This window comes from Vulpes vulpes, chromosome 15 (genome assembly GCF_048418805.1).
Source record: "Vulpes vulpes isolate BD-2025 chromosome 15, VulVul3, whole genome shotgun sequence".
NCBI classification, from domain to species: domain Eukaryota; kingdom Metazoa; phylum Chordata; class Mammalia; order Carnivora; family Canidae; genus Vulpes; species Vulpes vulpes.
The window spans coordinates 45306612-45331440 of record NC_132794.1 but is presented as its reverse complement, the minus strand read 5'-3'; the positions used below and the strand labels follow the sequence as shown (position 1 = coordinate 45331440).

At 39.0% G+C, this 24829-nt stretch overlaps 1 long non-coding RNA gene across 2 annotated transcripts in view; it reads left to right on the top strand.

The window, feature by feature from the left end:
• Positions 1 to 24829, top strand: part of LOC112919931 (uncharacterized) — a 124231-nt gene that overhangs the window by 61761 nt on the left and 37641 nt on the right. The gene's annotated exons all lie outside the window — the stretch shown is intronic.

Below are 24829 nucleotides of genomic sequence, written 5' to 3'. Positions count from 1 at the left end.
ATAGCTCAGTTATTCTTTTTGTTCTGTGATAAAACTGTGGAAGTGAGGTTGAAGGTTTTCTCTGGAGGCAACCCACATTGCTTTATACAGCCGCCGTGGAGAGAGGATGCTTTCCTCCTGCCCCCCAAGTCATCCACTCTGTTTAGTAATGTGCCTAGCTAAACTTATGGTTTTTAAGAAATTGATCTAGCAAAATCTGATGATAATATAAAAAAATGCATCAAAGTAGTACTTTCTCCAAATGCTTGGGAAACCTAACCATGTTAGATATGGTCAGTGCCTAGGCTGACCTTTCTATGTTGATCAGTATTGGTCATATTTTTATATACTTGTATCTATTTTCAGAAATAATTAACATAAGAAGTATTATATTAAGTATTTCTACCTTTTGCATTTATGCTAAGAAAAGATACACAGATTATAAGACTGTAGATGACCTATAGAGATCCTTCAACTAGCAAACTCAACCAGCCAGATAGAGCAAAAAAGGAAAAAACAAGCAAAAAAGAACTCCATATACTAAAATGGGTATTATAAAAACCATGTAATTAAAAGTGACTTATTCATAGGAGATTCTATTACTCAAAATATATTTGCCATAATTTCAAACATAATCTAATTGCTTTGGGAACCATGATTCACATACAATAAATACAAAAACATCAAAATCATAGCTACATAACACATCTTGGGCTAAAACTGTCCTCTATTTTAGTATCTGCATTCTTATATCCAATAGCTATGTTAACATTTACATATGCTATATGATTATATAATGTAATATTTATCATAAATTATATAATTTAACATTTATCATAAACAATGAGAAATTCAGAGAAGATGATATTCCCATTTTATAGATGAAGAAACTGTGTACCAAGGAGGTTGAAGAACTTGATAAAGTAATTGTTATCCCTAATCTAAGAATCTTTTTGTTGCAGTAGGTTACCTTGTAAAATATAGAACAATCCTTAATAATCATAAATTTAATATGGAACCATCAAGCAACATTTATAAATTTAGCACATTCAGTTAAAAAATATAGAACAACCTACAGTATTTTACAAAAATGTCCATTACCAGAAGTTAAATTAAAATAACAATATTTGAACTTAGCACCCAAAATCAAATAATCTAATTAAAAATGGACAGAAGACACGAACAGACATTTCTCCAAAGAAGACATGCAGATGGTTAACAGACACATGAAAAAATGCTCAACATCACTAATCATCAGTGAAATGCAAATCAAAATCACAATGAGATATCATATTAAACCAGTAAGAATGGCTAGAATTAAAGACAAGAAATAACAATTGTTGGCAAGGATGTGGAGAAAAAGGAACACTCATACACTATTGGTAGGAATGTAAATTGGTACAGCCACTGTAAAAAATAGTGTGGAGTTTCCTCAAAAAATTAAAAATACTGGGTATTTACTCAAAAAGTCCACTACTGGGTGTTTATCTAAAGAAAACAAAAACACTAATTTGGAAAGATGTATGCACCCCTACATTTATTGCAGCATTATTTACAATAGCTAAGACATGGAAGCAGCCCAAGTATCCACTGATACATGAATGGATAAAGAAGATGTTGTATATATGTATAGTGGAATATTACTCAGGCATAAAAAAGAATGAAATCTTGCCATTTGCAACAACATGGCTAGACCTTGAGAGTATTATGCTAAGTGAAGTAAGTCAGACAGAGAAAGACAAATACTGTATGTGGAACCTAAAAAACAAAACAAATGAATAAACAATAAAAAGAAGAAACTGATGGTTTTAAGAGGAGGCAGCTAGGAGGATGGGTGAAATGGGTAAAGGGGGGTAGGACATACAGGCTTCCAGTTATGGAATGAATAAGTCATAGGAATAAAAGGTACAGCATAGGAAATACAGTCAATAGTATTATAATAGTATAGCATAGTGAATGATGGTTGTTGCACTAGTGGTGAGCTTGGCACAACACATAGAGAAACTGAATCACTATGTTGTACACCTGGAAACTAATGTAACATTGTGTGTCAATTATACTCAAATAAAAGAAAAATAATAAAGTTGGTTAACCTCCCCAAAAATAAATTAAAATAAAGTAACAATGTTTGAGTGTACGTAAAGGAGTGTTTGTTATATAAAAATTTCCAGGCACTTGGTGGCTCAGTCAGTTAAGCATCCTACTCTATTTTGGCTCGGGTGCCTTGCAGGGTCATGAGATTGAGCCCCAAATGGGCTCCATGCCCAGCTTAAGATTTTCCCTCTCACTCTCCCTCTGCCTCACCCCACCCCCATCCTGTACTCTCTCTCAAATAAATAAATAAATAAATAAATATTTAGAAGTCACTTCTGTGAAACCTGCATTTAATAGGAATTCAGATGAAAAAGAAATATGCACAAACACACTATTCTTTTGAACTGTTTTTTTTTTTCATCTACTATGAATTACCACCATTTCTTACATGCACATATTCCTTATGTGGTTTTGGCTCTGTATTATTAATGTGATCTGCAAATCATTCTTCTGTGCTCAAAATGGCCCAGGAAAGGAAGGGAAGAAGACAGCACGGTCAATTAAAACTAAAGAGGGATTTTTAGCAGACAGATGGTATATACCTGAACTGGAAGAGAGCTAAAACACTGAGACTAACTTCTCTATAGAACGTGTTTAGAGATCTTAGTTCGTGCTAAAGTTCTGCTTAGCAGTATATAAAATAGGGCTATTACAATAGATTATGTAATTTATGCCTTTTCAAATTCTAACCGTGTACTTTATCTGCTTAATTCTCCAATCCTAGGATCAGACATTTAGCTGATATGAATTGGCAAAGAAAGTAATTCCATGTGCTCCCAGCCCTCCACCCAAAAACCCAAAAATGCACAGACTGAAGATTTTCTTATACAGACATTTATAGAGTTATTGTAATCCCTGCAAGGATGAAGGTGCTATTATTTTGCTACTATTTTATTTTCTACCTTATCCATTGATATATATTTTACAGTACTGTGCTGGCTATTGGCCTTTGACCTTTAAGGCTTTGGTATTTTTTCCTAACGTATTTGCAGGTATAAAAACATTTATAAACCTTACACCTCTGCATCTCTCTTGATATTAAAGAAGTAATCTCTCCAGATACTAATCTACTATTTCTTAATTACATTGCTCTTAAACTACGGCAGTTATTTTCCTTCTCTATTCTATTTTTATTTTTATTTTTTAGATTTTATTTATTTATTCATGAGAGACAGAGAGGCAGAGACACAGGCAGAGGGAGAAGCAGGCTCCCTGCGGGGAGCCCAATGTGGGACTCGATCCCAGCATCCCGGGATCACTCCCTGAGCCAAAGGCAGACGCTCAACCACTGAGCCACCCAGGCACCCCTTTTTTTTCTATTCTATTTTTTAAAAAAGATTTTATTTATTTATTCATGAGAGACAGAGAGAGTCAGAGGGAGAAGCAGGCTCCCTGTGGGGAGCCTGATGCAGGACTCTGTTCCAGGACCATGGGATCACGACCTGAGCCGAAGGCAGACATTATACCACTGAGCCATCCAGGTGACCCTCCTTCTCTATTCTAAAACTAGGAAAACTTATTTAGAGTCACTACATCAAATTTTTCCTCATCCTCTTATCCATTAATTTGTTCATTGGTTATGCTCTGGTTTTAAAGTTTGTCCACAAATTCTTTGACACAATTGCTTGAAAAGGTGGAGAGTCTAATTCTCTGCAACTTAAATGTGGGCCATATGTATGGGGACTTCTTTTAAACAAGCAGAATGTGACAGAAGTCATCATTTGGGACTTCTGCAACTAGATCATTAGAAAAATATTACCAATTCTACTTGACCTCTCTTGGATTGTCCAGTGTGGGGGGAGGTTAGTTGTCATGTTGTAAGAATAGCCAAATAGCCTTGAAAGAGGCCCCCATGGAAAAGGACCAAGACCTTCTGTCAACAACCAGCATGAACTTGCCAGCCATATGACAGATCCACCATGGATGTACATTCCCCTATCCTACCCAAGCCCTCAGATAGCTGTAGTCCTGGCTGATGTCTTGACTGCTATCTTATGAAAGACTCAACCAGACCACACAGCTAGGCTACTCCCAAATCCCTGACCCATAGAAACTGTAATAGATAATATATAAGTATTACTGTTTTTAAGGCATTAAGTTTTGTGATGATCTGTTAAGTAGCACTAACGCAGTTACCTTGCCAAGACAAGATACTGTTGCCTTTATTCTTTCAACAAATACTGACTATACATGTGATTTGTGTCAAGCAGTCTGTTGGGTTTTAATTGAACTAAAGTAAATAGAAGAGATATAGTTCCTCCATTTTTAAAAAAAAATGTTTTTTATTTATTTGAAAGAGAGAGAGAGAAAGGTAGCAAGAGAGAGCATGAGCAGGGGAGAGAGGGAGATGCAGACTGCCCCTGCAGTAGGGAGCCTGATATAGGGCTGGATCCCAGAACTCTATCTAGGATCAGGACGTGAGCCGAAGGCAGTTGCTTAACCAACAGAGCAACACAGGCATCCCTACTTCCTCGCTTTAGAGAACTTAGAATCTTGTGATGGATACAAACTCAAAGAGATGATTATACAATTTTTAAGTTACCATTAAGTCTGAGGGGGAATAGCTGGGCTATGAGTACCAGTGATCCTCAACCTGAAGGTCAGGAAAGGTTTCCTTGAAGAACTTCAGTTAACTGGGTAAAGAGGAAAATGGAGAATGGGAAAAAGCTTTCCATGCAGAGGGACATGTAGGTGACGGCCTTTGTGCAGTGGCCCCAACTAAGACATTTCTGTGCTAAAAACTACAGGGAGATTTGTTTTCATTTATTCAATTTCTTCAAAGAAATACTATCTGAGCACCTACTATGTCAAACACTATTCTAAGCCCTGAGGGTACAGTGAACAAATCAGGCATAAATCCCTGCCCTTATAGAACTTACCTTCTGGTAGGTGAGAAGGACAACAAATGCAAAGAAATGAATAAAATACATGAAATGGACTTCTGGTTTCTGGCCCAGCATGTAAAGAGCTTGGAAATTGTCTCCCTCCTCCACGCAACAAGGAAAAAGCTGAACAAAAGACAAAACAACTCTTCTTAGATTCATCAGAGAACTGAGATCATAGGACAACCGTGGCTTCCAGAATCAGAGAGGCAAATAGGCAGATACAAAGAATCAGAAGCTCAGCAGCAGAAAACTCCTTAGGAACCAGTGCCAGGGTTTGGCAAGCCTAATCTCTAACTGACAAATTGCTGGAGGCTCAGTGTGGACAAGTCTGAGAGATAAAAACTTCAGAGGGGCACAGTCTTAGGTAAGGCCCTCACACTTCTGTGACTTTTGCCTCCAGGAGACTTATCTGGTTTTCAGAGTGAAGATCAGAAAAATCCCCTTGTGTTTCTTGTGAGGGAGAGGGAAAGTAGCCCTTTTGAAATATGCCTAGGGCATTCTGTTTTTCTTAAGGCTTGCCTCCAGGAGAAACTGTGTTACCAGAGCTTAACTTACTGAGGTTTTACTAACCTAGTGGAAAAGAAATGACCAATTCTAACACCCTTTAGCCTTCCTATCTGTCCTGAGGGGGAAAACACAATAAAAGAAAACAAAGAGAAGTACTTGTGAAGGTCATGGCCTTAGGCGTGTGTTCTCACTAAGGACGGGTCCTGATAACAGGACTATAGAATGCTTCCCCTTCCCCTGCACCTTGACATCACATCAATAGAGCTCCTTTGTAATAACAACTGTAAGAACCATGCGTCTCAGATGATATTCAAGAAGTCCCTAGGAAAACCCCAAAACAGCAAGAGAGACAAAAGCAAGGACACCAGAGGAAAATTTAACCTCTGACCCCTACAGCTACAGTGAACAGTAAGTAAATAAGGCCTAATCCCTAGTCAGATAAACAAAATATATGATATGGCAGTTGGTGATAAGTATTGAGAAGAAAACTAAGCAGGTAAAAGGGATCCGGTGTGTTGCTGGAGAGAGAAGTTTGCAATTTTAAGTAGGATGATCAGGAAATGCCTCCCAGAACAGGTGACATCTGTGCAAAGATCTGAAAGCGGCAAGGGAATGAGTCATGGAGATAGCTGGGGAAGAGCAGAGGGAACAAGTGAAAGGTCTGGAGGAAGGAATGTGCCTGGTCTGTTGAATGAACCAAGGGAAAACCATGTGACTAGAGCAATAAATGAGGGGGAGAGTCATAGGAAATGAGGTCAGAGAGGCAAGGCTTGGGGCTAGGTAGATTGTGCATGACCTTGTGGACCAATGTAAAGACTTAGGTCCTTGCTCCTATGAGAATAGACTACCGGAGAGCAAGGGAGCCCACTCAGGAGGTTTTTGAAATAATTGAAGAGAAGGACGCCTGGGTGGCTTAGTGGTTAAGCTTCTGCCTTCGGCTCAGAGCGTGATCCCGGGGTCCTGGGATAGAGTCCCTCATCGGGCTCCCCGTAGGGAGCCTGCTTCTCCCTCTGCCTATATCTCTGCCTCTCTCTGTCTGTCTCTCATGAATAAACAAATGAAATCCTTTTAAAAATCATTCAAGAGAATGAAAATGATGACTTGAGTCAGGGAGGAAGTAGTAGCAAAGGTGAGAAGTCATCAGATTCTAGATAGATTTTGAAGATAGACCAGACAGATATTGCTTTTGGCCCAAGCTGTAAGACAAGAAGAGGAATCAAGGTCGACTCCTTAGTCTAAGCAAAAAGAGGAAGGCTGAATGAGGTGCAAGTCTTTTATGAGGGAGGTCAAATATTAAGTTAGAGACGCCCATTATACATCCAAATGAAGAGGTCGAGAAGGTAGTTGGGCATCCAGGACCAGAAGGTGGGGGGAGAGATCTGGGCTGAAGGTACAAATGTAAGAGTCAATGTATGGATCAATATGGATAGAATTTTGGGACACTTGGGTGGCTCAGTGGTTGAGTGTCTGCCTTCGGCTCAAGGCGTGATCCTGGAGTTCCAGGATTGAGTCCCACATCGGGCTCCCTGCATGGAGCCTGCTTCTCTCTCTGCCTGTGTCTCTGCCTCTCTTTTTGGGTCTCTCATGAATAAATAAATAAAATAAAAAATATGGATAGAATTTTAAGCCATGAGGACAAATGAAATTACTAAAGGAGTGAATCTATATGAAAAGAGGGCTGAATCCTGAGACCCAATGTTAACAGGTTGATGAAGTCAATAGAAATGAGCAAATAAGGCTTGGATGTAGGAGGAAAACCATGAGAGAGTGATGTCCTGAAAGACAAGTTAAAGAAGTATTTCCAGGAAGAGAAAGTGAACAATGGTGATAAACGTTACTGAGGAGTCAAATAAAGGAATCGGCCATTGGATTAGCAATGTGGACACCAATGATAGACAGTAGTTTGGATGCTCAGAAGAGGCAAGAGCTTGATTAAAGGGGATTCTAGAGAGAATGGTAGAATGAGGTGTAGAGATATGAGTATAGGTAATTCTTCAGAGGAATGGCTATAAAGAATGGAAATATGAACTTGTAGCTGGAGGGCAACATAGATGAGAGAACTAACATGTTGGAAAAGGATTGGGATCTAGTGATCAGGTGGAGAGTTCAGCCTTAGATGGGAATGTGGACAGTTCATTCCTGGTAACAGGAGAGAAAGCAGCATATAGGCCCCAGATGCTGGTGGGCGGGTGGAGGTGTTGGTGGGAACTTGTGGATTGTTTCTATTTTCTCAGTGAAATAGAAATCAAGGTCATGGGCTGAGAGTGAAAATGGGGGAGGAGGTGCTGAAAGTATGAGGAGATAGGACAACATATGGAATCGTAGTTCCTAGGATTGTAAATGGACTAGGGAAATGCACTACGACTGCTGGGCAGCATGACGGGCACGCCTGAAATTGATAGTTGCCATGAATTGAAAGGGAGACCTGTCATGGACAAATGTTTTCTTCTAGCTCCATTCGACTGCATACATTCCGATTAAGAGAAATGTTTCTCCCAGTAAGTATAACATAGTTATTTGTTCACATCTAAGAATCAGCTACTAGGGCAGCCCCGGTGGCTCAGCGGTTTAGCACCGCCTTCAGCCCAGGGCCTGATCCTGGAGACCTGGGATCGAGTCCCATGTCAGGCTCCCCTGCATGGAGCCTGCTTCTCCCTCTGCCTATGTCTCTGCCTCTCTCTCTGTGTGTCTCTCATGAATAAATAAATAAAATCTTAAGAAAAAAAAAAGAATCAGCTACTAAAGGATTCAAGAAATGATGAATTTGTATAAAATTTACTTCATTTAGCACACACTGTTAGAGAACAGGAGGTCTCTGGTTAATCGAATATTTTAGATAATTAAGTCCATTATATCATATATGAACTAATTTTATTTTTATGAAATCTGAATATCATAAAAGTTTGGGGGTAGTAACAAATGCCTAAATATCTAATAGTGCTTCAGTGTCATAGTGAAGGTAAGTAACAATCACTGCATATCCTAGGGAAAATCCTGATTATTTGATTTTTCTGACAGTTTGGAATCTGGGTACATTATATTGAGAATTTTAAAAAAATACAAAAATGAAAAGGGATGTCATTAAATATAATAAAAATATCTTCATGGAAATCCACCTATTGTGTCTTGGTTGTAATGATAGTATTAGAATAACTTTCTTTTTCTCCTCTCAATTGCCTTTTTCTTGGCTAGTGAAACATTAAAGATAACATAATTAGATTCCAAATCTTTGGCAATGGCAATAGAATGCCAATGTCAGAGAGTATGATTATCTAGACTTGCTTCATCTTTGCTGCAAGACAGATTTATTTCTTCCTCAGCTACTTGTGTTTTCTAGTAGCTCAAATTATTCTTGTGAATCTGCTTTACATTATTCACTTATTTTTAAAAATAACTGGCTGATTATATAAGCAACACATATTCACTGAATCTAACTTGGACAATATGGAAAGGTAGAGAGAAGAAAATAAAAATTATTATCTCACTACTTAGAAATGAACGTGATTAACATTTTGGCGAATTTTAATCTAATATTTTAATTCATATATGTATTCATGTAGAAAATTTATATCAAACTGTATATTATTTTATATACTTTTTAACTTAATATTTTATTGTGAGCTTCTCCCATGCCATAGTCTTTGAAAACACAATTTTATGTATTTTTTTTCTAATTTTTTATTTAAATTCAAATTGCCAACATTCAGGATAACACTCAGTGCTCATCCTATCATGTGCCCTTTTTAGTGCCTATCACCCAGTCACCCCATCCTCCCAACCCCGTCCCCTTTCCCAAGTCTTTGTTTCCCAGAGTTAGGAGTTTCTCGTGGTTTGGAAAACACAATTTTAAATGACTAGATAGTAGTGTATTGTATGAATATACTATAATTTATTTAACAACTCTCCCATTATTGTGTATTCAGGATGTTCTAAAACTTATACCATTAGAGGAGCATGCTTGAACATCAACCCTTTTTGTAATGCTGATTATTTTCTTAAGGTAGATTCCTAGAAATGGAATTATGAAGTCAAAGGGTACAAACAACTTAAAAGTTAGGTGTACGGGGCCCCTGGGTGGCTCAGTTGGTTGGTCAAGTGTCTGCCTTCTGCTCAGGTCATGATCCCAGGGTCCTAGGATCAAGCCCCACATCATCTGGCTCTCAGCTCAGTGGTGAGCCTGCTTTTCCCTCTGCCCCTCCCTCTGCTCTCTCTCTCTCTTAAATAAATAAAATCTTAAAAAATAAGTAAACAAAAATTATGTGTACATTTTGCAGCTGCCCTCCTGAAAGATCACACTTTTTGCAGTGCCCTGGAAGTGATCACGGAAGTCCGATTCTCTGTACCCTTGACAATTCCATAGTCTACAGCACCTATCTGTACACCCTACCTATGTTCACTTCACTTCAGTTGAGTTCTCAAATGAGCTATTCCGTAATGCTCCTAAGGGATTTTCCTGATCTTACCACTAAAATATTCTCCATGCTCCTGTCACAGCACTTTACACACCACTGACCTTGACACTTCCCTGGTAAAAACCTTGGCTTCTCCTGGGTTCCAGCAGGTCATATGGCACTACTGGAGGCCCTTCCAGTTGGTTCCAATCTCCCTTTTCAGCCTGGTGTACCATTCATTTCTAAGTCCTCTGACAAAGCCACACGGAATGTCTTTTTGTATACATAACATACAGTGCTACTTCATGCCTCCAAGGCTTTACACCATTTCACCCTGCCACTTTCTTCCCTGAAACTGAATTCATCTTTTTTGACACAGAGCAAAGGTCTCCTTTGGCAATTCTTCCCTGACTTGCCAGGGTGAGGTGGTTGAGCATTGGCAGCACCTTGCATTCCTACAGCACCATACCCACATCCATACTACAGCCCTGATCACTCTGCCCTGTAATTATTTGCTTACCTTGAGTTTCCCATTGAGTCCTTCAAGGACCTTGTCATATTTATTTTTATCCTCAGTTCTTAGCCGGTTACAAAGTTGATGATCAATAAATATTTATTGATTCAGTGACTAAAAGCCAGAATTGGTTTGACTATTCTGTCATTAGCTTGGAAGTGTTGGATTTCAGGGGTAGAGTGTACCATTACCAACCAGTCCGCAGTAGCCTTGTAAGCAGGCTTCCCTTAGCTAGCATCTAAACATACAGTCTGTCCTGGGCAGTCTTTGATCACAGGCTTCTGTCCATTCTTCTCTCTCTTCCCATTATTTATCTTAATTGCGTTCTGTGGTCCACTCTCCCAATTCTTTCATTCTAACCATCCTGTTTTGATTTCGCTCATCTAACAAAGCTCGGTGCTATGAGCAGCTAATGGCTCTACTTCATACTTGCTTCTTTGTTCTTGCTGTTACTATTTTCTGATCCTTGGTATAGGTGGCTGAGTGTTGACTGGAGAAACACACAGAATTGTGCTGCCTAGAGCATCCTGCTTGCGAATTCTTTTCTATATTTATATATTTTCCCTGCGTCTCATTTATTTTTTATGGCTCTTTTAGCTTTTACTGTTCTTTTGTATGCCCTGCAAGCAACCTCTACCCTCAGTTGAACAAGGCAGAGTATAAGTGCAGACATAAATCAGTGTGTGAATGAATAAGCCTGTGCTGATTTCCATCACTACACACTGCATGCCCTCAAAAGGCCGTTGGGTGCTCCTTGCTGCTCACCTAATATACATATTGGTTTGTCTTTTCATACAACTCCTCGGGATTGCTGTTTCAAATCTTTTTGTGACGTGGCTGCAAGTTGACTTCAAAAATAGAAGCCATCCGAGGAGATTTTCCTCAACTTCTCTCTCTCGCACCAAGGCCTTTCTTTCAGGGCAGTCCAGTTGGGCATCTCCAGGGTACCGCCTGTGTCATGGTGTGCATGCACGGTGCTTCTAGCTGTACTTAGTAGTTTCTGAGGTCCTTGCTCCTCTGCCTACAGACCTGTCCACAAGCTGAGCTAACAACTTGCCTCTCTGTCCTTTGTATAATACAACTTAATTTCTGACTCAGAGCCCCATTCTACTGATGTGGTTAAGAAAATATTAACAGCTTTCCTTCTTAGGGTTCACTGCCCCCCACCCCCGCACCCTCACCAGTGGAATTTCGGCAGTAGGATGGCTTGTGAATGGGGGGAGAATGAAGAAGGGAAGTGATGGGTCTCTTGTTCCTTGGTCCACTGGGTCATGATGCTCAGTCTGTTTCCACACTCCTTGGGGCATGGACATCTTTGCTGATCCCGCCCAGGTCCTGAATCCCCAGACAGGTCACCTAGTGCTTTGTCTCTCCGGTCCAGTCTCCGGTGGGGCTGCTGGGAGGCAGAGTCTCTCTCCCTTCCCCCCCCCCCCCCCCCCCCCCCCCCCGCCTCTGCCCTGGGAATCTGTGGATGGCTTTGTCTCTATTTTTCTCCTCCCACCTTGACTATGAAAACCCTTGTCTGTGGGAAATATGTCTCCCTTCATTTTTCCTCAGGAACTGATTCTTTAACCACAAATTCCCTAATTTTTCCTAAGGGTTTAAGAGTTTGGGAGAGAAAAAAAAAAAAAAAAGCCAAGACTTTTGAGTACAGACAGCCCTGACTGCTTTAAATATCAGAAGGAAAAACTCATTGACTAATATCTCAAATGGTATGTTCATCACAATAAACAAAATAAATACAAGCAAACAAACAAAAAAGTCCCTGATTTTTTCTCTTCTCACTCTCATTCTCTTCACTATTAATCTTTCTGAAGAAGCATCTGCCTCCATTGTCTTCATTCTGTGTTAGCCACACTTTTCACCACTTGCAATCTGGGTCTTCCACTCTCTAATCACCAACCTCAACTGTTTTTAGCTTTTTCCTCCTCTCACTTTTACCTCCCCTTTTTTCCTTCCAACCTCCAGCTCTTCCTCTGTGTTAGGACTATTCAGTTGCAGGTGCTGTGCTATGCATTGGAAACAAAAATGAATTAGACATTTTGTGTTTTTAAGGAATTTAGGAACGGGTGAGGTATATAGGTAACAATCGAGGACTTCACAAAAAAGTGTTGCGTCTGTGTTTGATGCCAGAAAGGCCCTGGCCTTCCTGCTGCTATTTGTTCCTGTTTCTAAGTCTTCCTCCATACATTTCCTCATCCTTTTTTTTCTTCACTGGCTCCTCTTAAATTTTCCACTCAGCAAACTCTTTCTGAGAGTCTGCCTTGAGTTTCTTCTCTCTAGGCTTCCTCCTTTAGAGAAATCCTTGGTATCCATGGGAATGAATCCTAAAGCCTCACCTTGGGTTGGCTGAACAAATTCACATAGATGTCCTCTTAACATCACCCCTTCTCCTGTTAAAGACATCATCCTGTTAAAGAACATTCTGCTGTGTTCTTCATGCCTGGAATGTGGACCTGTCCCCTAAACAATCAAAATATCCTGGAAATTTGTCTCCCTGTCCTAAACTTTTTATGCATCAGAATAAACTTTCAAAAGAGCCACATCTATATAATCATTTCACAATATATACACATATATCATTGTTGTATACCTTAAACTAATATGTTACATGAAAATTTAAGGATTCTTGTATGAATTCCAAGCTAGGGGTGAAGGGGTTTCCACACCATCAGGCAATTCTCTGCTATCAGCTGAGTGTCCTACCATTCAACTCAATTCTGACACTATCTTCTGGAGACCTCAGTCCTACAAGCCTGTTCCCCCATCCTACTTCAGATGCCTGTCGAAAGTTCAAGTTGTTCCCTAGGCTTGTGACGGACTGGTTATAAACCAGGTTCCAATGATCCCTTCCTTGGGTTTGATTCATTTGCCCGAGCTGCTCACAGAACTCAGAGAAACATTCTACACACTAGATTACTGGTTTATTATAAATGTATATAACTCAGGAAGAGCCGGGTGGAAGAAATGTATAGGACAAGGTACGAGGGGAAGGTATAGAGCTTCCATGCTCTCTCCAGGAATGCCACCCTCCCCAAATCTCCAAGTCTTCACCAACACAGAAGTTCTCCAAACTCTGTCCTTCAGGTTTTTATGGAGGCTTCATTATATAGGCATACTTTATTAAATCATTGGCCATTGGTGGTCAACTTCCAGGTCCTCTTCCTTCCTGGGAGGTTGAGGAGTGGGATTGAGTTCAAACCCTCTAATCATGTGGTTGGTTCTCCTGGCAACCAGCTCCCATCCTTAGGTACTGTCTAAAAGTCACCTCATTAGCATAATGAAAGACACCTTTGTCATTCCCAGCTCTCATCACTTAGGAAATTCCAACCTTAGGAACTGTGACAGAAACAAGGACAAAGACCAACACTTTCATTCATAAGACTTTCATTCATAAGACTACATTCCTTATTTTAAATCACAATATCACACAACTTTAGATTAATAAAAGTCCCACATCTATCTTGTCATTTCCTTGCTCCAAATCCTTGTCTCTTTATCAACTGGATTGTTTGAATTCTTTACCCAGTGCTCAGTGCTTCTAGGATATACTCCAGATTTGTTTCTAGCTTATCTCCAAGTAGACCCTTATGCTGATACTACAGCATACGTGTACCGTTCCTCAGATACCAGATATATTGCCTAATTGCTTTCGCTGGTACTTTTTTTTTTAAAGATTCTATTTATTTATTCATGAGAGACACGGGGGTGGGGGGGTGGCAGAGACACAGGCAGAGGAAGAAGCAGGCTCCATGCAGGGAGCCCGACGTGGGACTCCATCCCGGGTCTCCAGGATCAGGCCCTGGGCCGCAGGTGGCACTAAGCCACTGAGCCACCCGGGCTGCCCCTTGCTAGTACTTTTATAGCGAGAATATACTGCTGTCTATTGCTACTTGTGGAACTCTTAGCCATCTTTTAAACTTCTCAAACGTTTTATTCTAAGGGTGCCTGGGTAACGCAGTTAGTCAAGTGGTCAACTCTTGATTTCAGCTCAGGTCAGGATCTCAAGGTCCTGGGACCAAGCTCCACGTCAGGTTGTGAGCTCAGTGTGGAGTGTGCTTAGGATTCTCTTCTCCTTCTGCCCCTCCATCCCCATGTGCTCTCTCTCCTCTCTAAAATAAATAAATAAAACCTTAAAAAAAAGTTTTATTCTATGAAGCTTTTCAAGTCTTCCTAATAGACATCTTTTCTGGCTTTGATTTCTTTATTTGAACTTCCTGCATGGTCGTTATCTTACTCTTTCTTGTATTATGGTTATTTTCTACTCCTCTTATCTCCTTGTTAAACTTCAATCTCCTTAGAGATGTGTCTTTTCTCATTCATGTTGCAGATTTAACAGTGTTTATCATTGTGCCTTCTTTATAGAGGGATCTAATACCTATTCTCTCTGTCTTGAGTAACAGAACTCCTGTTATTTTTTCTTTTCTTTCTTTTTTCAGATTGATAATGTGCTCAACTAAAAATACTACTTACTCTCCGAATTCTCTTGCAGTCAGGTGGCCAAATGAGTCAGTTCTACACAGGGAGATGAAATTGAGGGTTTCTGGCTTTCTGGATATGGGCACCACACGGCTTTCTGCTTTGTTCTTTGTGCCTGGAACATGGCCACTAGGCTAGTCTTATGGCCGTTTGGTAATAAGCTTCAAGGTAGAGGTTAGCACATTGATTCTTTCATTCAACAAATATTACTGAGGGATGCCTGGGTGGCTCAGTGGAGGAGCGTCTGCGTTTGGCTCAGGATGTGATCCCGGAGTCCTGGGATGGATCGAGTCCTGCATCGGGCTCCCTGCATGGAGCCTGCTTCTCCCTCTGCCTGTGTCTCTGCTTCTCTCTCTCTCTCTCTCTCTCTCTCTCTCTCTCTCTCTCTCTGTGTGTGTGTGTGTGTGTGTCTTTCATGAATAAATAAATAAAATCTTTAAAAAAATATTACTGAGTGCCTACCATAGTGCCAGGCACTATTATAGATGCTTCAGAAAGTGGCAGAGCAGAAGGATAGAAAGAGTCTGCATCCCAGATGGCATCCTTAAACATTGAAACAGCTTTAACTACCTACCTCTAGACTTCGTGAACCCCCTTTACTTTGAGCTTTTACTCAGTTTTGTTATTTTCTGTTATTTTTAGCTGAATGTATTTTGTATTCATACTACGTTGTTAAATTACTTTTTAATTTAATTTAATTTTAATTTTTTTAAAGATTTTATTTATTTATTCATGAGAGATACAGAGAGAGAGAGGCAGAGACACAGGCAGAGAGAGAGGCAGAGAGAGAGAGGCAGGCTCCATGTAGGGAGCCCGATGTGGGTCCTGATCCAAGGTCTCCAGGATCACACCCTGGGCCGAAGGCAGGCACCAAACCGCTGAGCCACCCAGGCGTTGCTAAATTACTTTTTTAAAGCCTAGAATTTTAACTGAGACCGACTCGTTTATTTTTCTATTGAAATAATCATATGGATTTTCCCCCGTATCCATTAATTATTATTGTTTTTCAAACTTTCCATTCTTGAAGTAAGCTCTACATAACTGAGATATTATCCTTATTATCCTTATTATTATCCTTATTATTTATCCATGACTTTAATTTAATTTAACTTGCTAACATTTTGATTGAGATTTTTGTATAATGTCCATGACAGATACTGGCCTGCAATTTTGCTTCCTTGTAATATTCAAGTTAAGTTTGATACCAAGGTACTGCTGGCCTTACAAAATGATTCGGGAGGTTGTCCTTTTTATTATCAGAAAAGTTTGCTGAAGATTATTCTTATTCTTTAAATGTTTGGAAGAACTTACTGGTGAAGCATCTGGGCCTGGGGTTTTCATTGTTTTAATTATGAATTCAATTTCTTAAATAGAGGCCTGTTAAGATTTTCTGTTTATTTTTTAGTCATTTTTGATGAAATATGTATTTCAAAGAATTTGTCCATTTCATCTAACCTCAGATGTAATTATCTGTTTATTATCCTTAATGTCAGTGGAAACTGTAGAGAAGTTCCTTTTTAAATATGATATTAGCAAGTTTTAATTGTCTATTTTTATTGATTAATTTTTCTTGGGGTTTATTAATTTTAAATTTTGTTTTCAAAGAGACATCTTTTTGCCTTTGTTAATTTTCTCTAGTGTATGTTTGCTTTCAATTTCTACTATTATTTCCTTTAAGTTTAATTTGCTATGTTTCTCACCCTAGTTTCTTGAGGTGGAAGCTTATAACCTTAATAGTTAACTTGCTTTCTAATATGTGCATTTAAAGTTCTGTATTGCCCTGTCAGCATTGCTTTAGATATAGGCCACATGCATTGATATGTCTTCATTATTATTTAATTTAAAACATTTTCTAATTTTCATTGTGACTTCCTCTTTGATCCATGAGTCATTTAGAAATATACTGCTTAGTTTAAAAATATTTTGGGATATTTTAGTTACTTCTCTATTATTTATTTTAAGGTTAATTCTACTGTGGTCCCAAAATTCGCTCTGTGTGATTGTATCCTTTGAAATTTATTTTGACCTTATGGCCCAGCATCAGATCTAGTTTAGTAAATGTCTCATGCACATTTGTAAAGAATGTATATTACAAAGTTATTGGGTATAGTTTTATATATGTATTAACTATGTGGTTTTAAATTATATTATTAAAATTTCATATATATTTACTGATTTTTTTTAATTTACTTATTTATCTGAGAGTGAGAGAGAGAGAGAGCAAGCACTCAGGTATGAGTCAGGGCAGAGGGAGGGAGGGAGAAGCATTAGAATCCCAAGCAGACTCCCTGCTGAGCATGGAGCCTGATGTGGGGCTTGATCCCACAACCCTGAGATCATGACCTGTGCTAAACTGAAGAGTCATTCGTTTAACTGACTGAGCCACCCAGGTGCCCCTCTTTACTGATTTTTTTTTTATTATACACCAATTTTCTTTTGGGTAAAGCTGGCATGGTATGTCATTACCATACTTTTACCTTTAACTTTCCTGTGTCTTTATATTTAAGGCTTATCTCTTGTCAGAGTGAGGTTTGAATCACAGCTCTAGCCCTTACTAGCTAAAGCTCAATTTTCTGACTGTGAAATGGACACACACACACACACACACACACACATACACACACACAAATAATAATTACTATTAACTATTGTAGTTAATAGATATACAACCTATCTTTTTAGATATAGCTTTTTTCCTTATTTTTATTCCAATTAAATATTATTCAAGTGTATTAAATACTATTCGGGTGTACTGTCATTTTGTATTAAAATAGGAAGAAAACACCTCTCTACTTTTGTTTGAGTTTCTGATCCCTTGTTATGAAGCTAAATCTGGGGAAAATATTCATGCAATTGTATACTTCCTTCTTTGTAACACTGCTTCAAAGAGGAAAGTTAAGAAAGTCCTAGTATTTGACTTCCATGACTTAGTAGGAGATTTTCTAAAACTTTTCTTGGTATGAAGACCAAAAAAACAAAATAGAACAAAAATAATTATGAACTATGTATAAACAAAAAAAGAAGTGATTCACTAAAGATCATTTACTTTAATTTGAAGGTCTTCCTATTTATACTCTCACCATCCATTCATCCACACATCTATCTAATCATTAATTCATTTAATGTATATTGAGGGTTTTGTAATGTACTTGGGAGTATACTAGGAGTAGCAGGTGCAAAATGAGTATGACGAAGTCTCTCCTTCTAGAAGAGAAGTAGGAAATTCTAGTAAGAAGGAAGATAGATATAAGGAAAATCTTATATTCTGTGATATATACACTGATAGCAGTATACAGCGTGCCATGAAAGTATATAGGAAAAAATGTAAATTTGTATCTGAAATACCCCCTGCTTGTCTTTGGCTATTCTATTCAGATTTCCTAGATGAAGGGGCATTTGAATTGGGGTTTATAGGGTGACTTAGAGGATGAAGTTGACAAGTTTTTGTGTGGGAAATAATAAGGCACTCTACTACATATTTTAAATGGAAAGGGATTAAATATAGGTATATTTGTGCTTAGGAAATTATTGGAAGAGTTAGAAGAATGTGCTCTAGCCTGAGTCTTCAGTAAGGACTCACAGAATGCCTCCTATTCTGGGAGCTGCTCTCTTGTCACATTCAGGTGGTGGGAATCAAGAGAGTCATTGGTGTGGTGCCTGGGTGGCTCAGTCATTTCAACATCTGACTCCTGGTTTCAGCTCAGGTTGTAATCTCAGGGTTGTGGTATCGAGTATCCCATTGAGCAGTGGGGAGTCTGCTTGGGATTCTCCATCTCTCCTTGCCCCTCCTCCCACTCATGCTCTCTCTGCATCTCTCTCTCTATTTCTCTCTTGTGAATAAATAAGTCTTAAATTTTTTTTAAAAAAAGAGATCCACTGGACCTACTGATTTAAAAAAACATGATACTGTAATTGACACCAATGAGTCAAGAAGCTGGACACTACTGCTGTTAGCACCCATGAAGCTGGAAACTTGTATTGGAATGTAGAAATATCCATATCTGCTTTCCTTGTCCATAGGAAATAAACACAGGCTTCTCCTTTATTTCTATCTGCTGATCTTTGAGAGACTGCATCTGATTGATGAAGCCTGGTTCACACTCAGAACACCAGAGTAAGGGAGTCTGAGAAATGTGATTTTTTAGCTTTGTAGGTTTTTCTGTACAAAGGAAGGAACAGTAGGAGGAGATGGGAAGAGATGCAGAATGCAGATCAGCCATCAAACATACCAGGTGCAGATGAGGTGAGAGTAGGAGGGTCAGATGGAGGAAATAATATCTAAAATGGAGGCAAAATAACACAGAAATTTGTGGGAATTTCTGAGATGTCTGGAAAGGAGAAACAATAAAAGATAAGTCTGGAGACAAGTATCATTCAAGTGATAAAAATGGACTGGGAGAAGGTGGCAAGAAGAAGAATATCGAACTTAAGTAAACCACCCAAGAGGTTGTTGCATTAATCAAGCTGAGTGGCCATGGTGGCCTGAACTAAGGCTATAGTGATAGGAAAGGAGGGAAGAGACAATTGGGGAGCTAGTCAAAATAGCATGATCGTTGTGGAATTAAGAAACAAAACAGATAAACATGGGGAAAGGAAAGAAAAATAAGATAAAAACAGAGAAGGAGACAAACCATAAGAGACTCTTAACTCTAGGCAACAAACAAGGTGGCTGGAAGGGAGGTGGGTGGGAGAATGGGATAATGGGTGATGGACATTAAGAAGGGCACTTGATGTGAGGAGCACTGGGTGTTTTATGCAAGTGATGAATCACTAAATTACCTCTGAAACTAATAATATACTATATGTTAATTAAATTTAATTTAAATTTAAAAAGTCAAAAAGAAATATCATTTTTATCACATACATTTCTTTTTTAATGGTGACTTTTCTCTCTGGAAAGTCTGTTTTGTTCTAGTTTTCACTTGTTTTTGTTTTTGTTTAAAGATTTTAAAATTTATTTGAGAGGGAGGGCTAAGGGAGAACAAGAGAATCCTCAAGCAGACTCTTCACTAAGTGTGGAGCCTGACCCAGGGTTTGGTCCCAGGACCCTGAGATCATTACCTGAGCCAAAATCATGAGCCAGCCGCTTAACTGACTGAACCACCCAGGTGCTCTTCATTTGTTTTAATTTAAGCTTATAGACTGTATTATTGTGGCCGATGAGGATTCTCTGTTTACTGAGCACCCGCAGCACTTGTGGTTAGTGCTTTTTTGATCCTCATGTAGTTTCATACCTTTCCAGTTAGAAATGGGACTTTTAAAGAGCAGAGATCGTGTTTTATACCTACTTGATTTAATAGGATGTAACATTTGAAAACTTTAGCTAAGACACACAGAGTTCATAGATATGTTTCCTGGAGAGGTTCCAGATCAAAATGTGAAGTTTTAAGGGATGTCTCAAAACCAATTACATGACTTATAACTTATACCTAGCATTGAGGGTCTAAAAGAATAGGATTTAGGAAGGATTTTAAGGAGCATTTCTTTGGAAAGAGCTGGGCTGGGATTTTTAACTCTCCCTACAGGGGCAAGCTGAGGTACGCCCAGTACAAGGGACTTACGAGAAGCACTTACTGAACTTGATGTAAAATTAGGATACAGAGAAGACCAGAGATTTTCTCCTATTTGAGAAATCTAAAAGGCATCTGACAGGCGGGTTTGCTTTAGATGGATGAACTGGAGGAGTGTGTATGACTCATATCAAGGGAATCTCAGATGAGAAGTCCTCACTGATGAGGTTCTTTCTAAGAATCCACAAAATAGCTCATAAGAGTCAGTGTTATTTACCAGAGAGTACAGGTCCATTTCCTGATAGTACTAATTTGGTAAGCGTTTTCTTGTCTATCCCATCCTCTCCTTTGTCTCATCTCCACCCTTTGGCTTTAGAAGAAAGAATCACAACCAGATTAACAAAAAGAAGAAGGAGGAAGGAATTCCCCTCCCTTCATCCAACCCCTTTCCTAAATTCCTACCCATCCAAGTCTTGCAGGAGGGGAAAAGGGAAGAATTTCAACTCCAAATCCAGTTTGAAATTTTAATTATTGCATTTAATTAGATACTCTTAAGTATGGATTTGAGACAGTATTTGCAACTTGAAAGCACAGTTGAATTTTTTATTACCTGAATGATTAGAACAATCATGGGACTTTAGGACTTTGGAATTTCATCCAAGTCAGTGGAAGAATGTTCCCCATTGATTAACCTTTAAAGGGAGAGTGTGAAACAACATAAAGATGCTTGGTGATTATGCCACATGAATCCTGTTTGGTAAACTACTGGTTAAACTTTGCCATTTCCAGAGAGTCTGCTGGTACAATCCTAGACAGTAAGTAAAGGCAACATGGTTTGGTACAGAGAGCCTTCTGCTATGTCATAGCTATGTGACCTTATGAAACACAACTAATTCCTATAAATCCTGGTTTCCTAATTGGCAAAATAAAGTGCATACATAATAGCAACTTTTTTACTTCGCAGTATTGTTGGACAGATCAAATAAGATTGCACACTTAAAGGGCGCCTGCGTGGTTCAGTCAGTTAAGTATCTGACTCTTGATTTTGACTCAGGTCATGATCTCAGGATTGTGAGACAGAGCCCTGCATCTGGCTCCTTGCTGTGTGTGGAGCCTGCTTAAGATCCTTTCTCCCTCTGCCCAGCCCCCTTTCTCAAAAAATAAAAAAATAAAAATAAAAAAAGATTACATACTTGAAAATGTTTCTAAATTTTTTTTGAGTAATAGGTACTCAAAATCAATTAAATACTTGGTGATTAGTGTACTGTGACCAGATAGTACTTCGAAAACTCATAAAATCTTCCCCTCTTGTCCATAGCCTGAGCCATCCTAAACCCATAGCCAAATAAAAACAATTAAAGAAGAAGAAAGCTCCAGAGAAGGATATTCTACAGAATCCTCAGTGGCCCCTTTCTATTCCTAACACTACTGGGATAATCTGTTCTGCCTGCGTATTCTTAGTGTTTTATCACCACTTACAAAAATCACCGACAATTTAGCGCTAATGAAAGTTTTCTTCCTTCATCAGTTTTTCAGCACCTTCTCCAACATGAGTGGCGAATTACTGGCCAATGATCTGGAAACTCAAGTGAGCCCAAGAGAGTCAGTGAATTACTAAGAAAAGTATTTACAGAGGGAGGTAACATCGACAGAGAAGATTGCTTGAAAAAGCGTCTTTGTGTGTCTCATAGAAGGTCTAGGAAAGTAGAAGAGGGCATGAGGAGGAGCCTGGGGGACAGCTTGACTCATCAACAGCAAGAGAAGAGTGTGAACATCTCACAGACAATAAAATATCTGTCCATGGTTATGGCTTGGGATCTCCCTGACAAAGCCATTAGGAAACTGGCTGCCACTAATTAAAAAGGGTTCGAGCAGTGCTTGAATGTCACAGTGTTCTGCTGTTTTGTGCAGAATAACAAAAATAGAGGCATTTGTGAAGGAAAATGGACCATGAAATCTAAGTGATGCTGGAGTTTTGGCAGGAAACCATTCCTCATCTTTCTCTCCCCAGGATGTTTCCAATTTAGATTTTCAGCTTCTTGAATCAATGATGATGGTTTCTACCACCTTCACCACCACACCCTATCTGCTTTTTCTCCTGTGAGTGATGATGCCATTTAAAAGAATATAGACCACCTCTCTCATTGCTTCCTTGGAGCTTATGTTTTAAATGAACTTTGCATTCATAGACCAGTGAGGGAATAAGTGGGTCGAGGAATGGAAATGACAGATAGAAAGCCTATTTTAATGATCTCGTGTTCAGATGTTAAAAGATATATTTGTATATACCTATTGGAATGAGTGAGGAGTAGAGGGTAGGGTAAAGGAGTTATTTTAGTTGTTGAAGAGATGGGAATCTAAAGTCAAAAGAAAAAAAATATATACTTTAAGTATAATATTTAAAGTTCTAACATTAATGATGAAAAGAACTAAAAATAAATGAACTCTCCAAACTAGGAAGGGAGGGGGGAGAAGTAAAATTGAGTTAAAGTGTTTCATCTTTAGGGATGCCTGGGTGGCTCAGTGGTTGAGCGTCTGCCTTTGGCTCAAGGTGTGATCTCGAGGTCCTGGGATGGAGTCCCACATCTGGCTCCGCGCAGGGAGCCTGCTTCTGTCTCTGCCTCTCTGTATCTATCATGAATAAATAAGTAAAATCTTTTTTTTAAAAAAAAGTGTTTCATCTTTTATGGTGGGTAGTTAAAAGATACTGTCTAAAGTTAAATCAGGAAATGGGCAGCCCAGGTGGCTCAGCGGTTTAAGCGACCCTTCGGCCCAGGGCCTGATCCTGGAGACCCAGAATCGAGTCCCACATCGGGCTCCCTGCATGGAGCCTGCTTCTCCCTCTGCCTGTGTCTCCGCCCCTCTCTCTCTCTGTCTCTCGTGAATAAATAAATAAATAAATCTTTTAAAAAATTTATTTTTTTAAAAAAAAATTTATAAAAAAAATCAGGAAACAGAATTGCAACATATTTCTTATAGTAATGAAGTGACTGTCACTGGTTATAAACACAAGAGCAATGGCTTTCCTAGGAGGCTAAAGCAAGGAAGGCTTCAGGGGACACTATGGAGCAAAATGCATATAGGAATTGGGCTTTGCGTTCTCCCCTCCTCTATTCAACTAGAAAAACTCTTGCTATTTATCTGTTTTACATCTTGGCTTGCAGTGAACTATTTAGCTGGGGAAAAAAAGTTTCTTTGCTTTCAAAATGTTTGGAAAACATCATCCTGGGACAAGATGCATCTGTTACAAAGATCTGGATTAAAATCCTAAATTCTGGAGGGCCAAAGAAACTATAGGTAAATGTAAATAGCTTTTATAATACAAATCTTGGCGTATGATGGATTTAATTCTGGAAAACCCATCATAAGTTGAAATATAAATTTTTAAAAAGATTTTATTTATTTATTCATGAGAGACACAGATTGAGAGAGAGAGAGAGGCAGAGACACAGGCAGAAGGAGCAGCAGGCTTCCCGCAAGAAGCTTGATGTGGGACGCCATCCTAGATCCCCGGATCACACCCTGAGCCGAAGGCAAACACTAAACCACTGAGCCACTCAGGCATCCCTGAAATATCACAACTTAAAAATGCATTTAATACACCTAACCTACCCAACGTCATAGCTTAGCCTAGCCTACCTTAAACATGCTTAGAACACTTAAATTAGCCTATAGTTGGGCAAAATCATCTGATGCAAAGCCTATTTTATATTTACATGTTGAATATCCCGTGTGATTTATTGAATACCATACTGAAAGTGAAAAATACAATGGTAACACGAGTACAGAATGGTTGTAAGCATATCATCAGTTGTTTGCCCTCATGATGGCATGGCTGATTGGGAGCTGCAGCTTGCTGCCCAGCATTACCTAGAGAATATTGCACCACAACTTGCTAGCCTAGGAAAAGATTCAAATTCAAAAACTGAAGTACAGTTTCTGCTGAATGTATATTGCTTTTGCACCATTGTAAAATTGAAACATTTTAAGTCAAGTCATTGTAGTTGTAGATCCTCTGTTTACTACATACCCATATAATGTCTCCTTTGAACATGGATTCTCATCTACCCACAAGCTCCTCCAGAAACCCTGATTTCCTACCTAATTAGGCCATAGCTTATTGAACTAACAGTGAAGCCCACTGAAGTTTGAAGTTTTTAAATTTAGATTCTTAGGTCCTAGACTCTGAGATTTGAAATGAGTTGATACATAACTTGGGAGCTGGGGTGAGGCTGTCTTTGCTATTTTGCAGATAAATAACAAAGAAGGAAGCAAATGAAGAGGAGGTGAGGAGGTATTAAGGAGTCCTAGAGAGAAAACATTTCCTCTCCTTTGCATTTCATAGTCCCCTATCCCTGATTCCATTAGATTCCATTATCCTAGATCTTTCCAATAAAGCTTCCATTATGTTTCTTAAGTGTGCATGGGTTTTGTTTCCTTGAATCTGTAAAGAAAAAAGGCTTTGTTTAA